Source organism: Tupaia chinensis, unplaced genomic scaffold, assembly GCF_000334495.1.
Source record: "Tupaia chinensis unplaced genomic scaffold, TupChi_1.0 Scaffold146749_1, whole genome shotgun sequence".
Classification (NCBI taxonomy): Eukaryota; Metazoa; Chordata; class Mammalia; order Scandentia; family Tupaiidae; genus Tupaia; species Tupaia belangeri.
The window spans coordinates 6,740-10,145 of NW_006206604.1; the positions used below are offsets into that span (position 1 = coordinate 6,740).

The window sequence follows — 3,406 nt, forward strand, 5'->3', positions numbered from 1 at the left end:
TTTCCCATTCTTTCCTTGCTCGCATTGTTTCCGATGAGAGATCTGCTGTTAGTCTGATAGGATACCCCTTGTAGGTAACTTGCCATTTTTCTCTTTCCAATCTTAGTATCTTGTCTTTGTCTGTGTTTTTGGTCAACCTGGCTATAATGTGTCTTGGATAAGATCTTCTTGGGTTGATTCTATTTGGGGTCCTCTGTATTTCTTGGTACTGAATCTTTGAGTGCCTTTCTTGGTTTGGAAAGTTTTCTTGCAGGATCTCATGAAATACATTATCAATGCCCTTATGAGTCTCTTCGCCTTTTGGCATGCCAATTATCCAAATATTTGGACGTTTGATGGTATCTAGTATTTCTTGTATATTAGTCTCAAATTTTTGGGCCATTTTCTCAGTCTTTGAGGTGGATTTTTCTAGGCTAGCAATTTTCTCTTCTATGTCTGAGATTCTATTTTCTATATGATCTAGTTTGCTAGACTTTCAAGGGAGATTTTGACTTCCTGTATTAAGCTTTCATCTCTAACAGTTTCATTTGATTCTTTTTAAAGTGTAAAATTCCTTTTTTAGATCTTGCATGAATTTCCTCACCTCCTGGAACTCGACAACTTCTTTCTCCTTCCTCTTCAGCAGTTCATTATCTCTTCTCCATCTCCATTAGCTTTGCCATTATCAATGTTCTGAATTCTTTATCAGACATTTCCATGATTTCCACTGAACTGTGTGTGGATGAAGAGAAGTTATCCTTTTCTCTTGGAGGAGAGGTATTTTCCTGCTTTCCCATATTTCTTGTGGTCCTGCAGCAATTTCTAGTCATCTGGTTGATGGTCGGTTTCTTCCCAAACTTGGAAGTTCAATCATGTAAGTTTTGTGTACTGGAGGTCGAATTATCAGTTGGAAGTCTTCATTTCTATCTCCCCAAAATGGCTAGTTCACAGGAGCCATGAAGCTGTGTGTCTTCAAGAAGGCCTGCTCCCTTTCCCTCTCCATGCAAGTTTTGTGTGCTGGAGGCTGAATTATTAGTGGGAAGTCTTCATTTCTGTTTCCCCAAAATGGCTAGTTCACAGGAGCCATGAAGCTGTGTGGACTTCTTCTGCTACTTGTCTCTGATTTAAAGGAGCTTTCATACCTGGACTATGCTGAATTCTAAGCCTGGCTGGACTCATTATGTAGTCATTAGGAACTATTGCAGGTTTAAAAGGTTCTGAAATTTTCTAAGAAGAATTCCATCCCAATGTTTTCTGTCCTGACATAGGAGGACTTGCTGTCTTCTGAGCTGGATAATTTATTCTCAACAGTGTGCCAGTTCTTGCAAGCTGGTTATTCCCATGCTTAACAGCATGCCTACATCATCCAGAACCATATAGTCAATAGGTTTCTGATTATACTTTAAAGGGCACTCAACATTTGAGGTGCTATTACTTTGTAAGTTCTTGATGTATTCTTGTTTGTTATCGAAATACCAATCTCTCTTCAAGCCACTTTCTTTTCGTGAATATCCATGGTCTGTGAGAAATGAATGATGGAAGACCATTCTCCAAACTGAGAGACTTGAACATCCAGTACTTGGACTACATTGTTGTCCAGTGCATTTATTTAGTAAGTAAAACTAATGAGATTCAGTTATGTAGGCTTTGACCTCATCTAAAACTTTTGTCTGTAATAGTTGTTTCTCTTGTCCTTTAGGTAGTTGTTTACACAGTAGTTTTTTATCTGGATCAGATTCTAGTAACTTCATCAGCACCTTCCTCCTAGTTAAGCTCTCTTACTGTAGTAACGTCTATAGTTCTGCCATTTTCCCTTCTTCTGCATCACTTCCTCTGGCATTTAAGAGACAGGGGTTGCAAGGTCCATGAAGGCCCAAAATACCTCATAGCTCATATATAAATCTAAAATTCTTTTTATTTTCTTCTTGTTTATACTTACTTAAAAAAACTTATATTTAATCATTGTATGTTTTTATAGCATTCAATATGGGTTGTCAAAGCATAATTGTATTATATATCCAGCAATTCAGTGATATTAACATACACAATAAGTTTCTTTTTCATGTATTTTTTTTTTTTTTTTGAGAGAGAGAGGTTCTTGCTATAGAGTGTGTGTGCTTGCTGGGGAGACAGAGACAGAAAGCAAGAAATCACCTTCCAGGGGGATGGCTACATTGCAATTCATTCTTCTCCAGGCTTCTCTCAGAATTTTCAGTATGCACACAAACGTGCACAATCTGAGTTTGCAACCTCCAGGTCTGGTACTCAAACCACAATCAGCCATGTGGGAGTTCAGCGATGCAACCATTTTGCCATCTACTGGTCTCAAATTTCCATTCTTGTATCTGTTGTGCATTCCTTTTTCATTTCCTAAAGACATTTGAATGAGAAAAGGTCGTATGAAAAACTGTTCAACATCTTTTATAAGGGCAAGGCGAATTATGTTTATATTTAATTGTTCTACATTTTCATACCAAAAAGACTAAAGTTCTTCACCCTGAAACTTACACTGGGCACATGTGCATGCATGCCCAAAGTACCAAGAAGAGAGTGGAAGAGAGGGGATTGTGGCATGGCCATCTCCCCTGAGGGGTGATGTTTTGCTTTCTGTCTCTCTCTGTTTCTCCAGTGAGCACACACATTCTATAGGAAAAGATTCTCAAAAAATAAAACAAATCACTAAAGTTATTGTAAAATAAAAAGTAAAACAAGTGAGACAAGCTTTTTTATTGCTTGACAAAGTGCTCTTTGTAATTAAAAAAAATCAGCATTAAGGTTGAAAAACTATTTATATTGTCACCAAATCATATGTTACATCTATCCATGGTCTGTGAGAAATGATTGATGGGAGACCATTCTCCAAACTGAGAGACTTGAATATCCAGTACTTGGACTACATTGTTGTCCAGTGCATTTATTTAGTAAGTAAAACTAATGAGATTCAGTTATGTAGGCTTTGGCCTCGTCTAAAACTTTTCTCTTGTCTGTAATAGTTGTTTCTCTTGTCCTATAGGTAGTTGTTTACACAGTAGTCTTTTACCTGGATCAGATTCTAGTAACTTCATCAGCACCTTCCTCCTAGTTAAGCTCTCTTACTGTAGTAACGTCTATAGTTCTGCCATTGTCCCTTCTTCTGCATCACTCCCTCTGGCATTTAAGAGACAGGGGTTGCAAGGTCCATGAAGGCCCAAAATACCTCATAGCTCATATATAAATCTAAATTTTTTTTTATTTTCTTCTTGTTTTTACTTACTTAAAAAAACTTATATTTAATCATTGTATGTTTTTATAGCATTCAATATGGGTTGTCAAAGCATAATTGTATTATATGTCCAGCAATTCAGTGATATTACCATACACAATAAGTTTCTTTTTTTTTTTTTTTTTTTTTTTTTTTTTTTTTTGCTATAGGGCACATACACTTCCT

The 3,406-nt window shown here is 36.7% G+C and overlaps 1 pseudogene; it reads right to left on the minus strand.

Annotated features, from left to right (window-relative positions):
• The window catches only part of LOC102474967 (abl interactor 2-like), a 5,849-nt pseudogene extending 2,748 nt beyond the window's left edge, over window positions 1–3,101 (minus strand).
• Window positions 3,102–3,406: the final 305 nt, after the last annotated feature.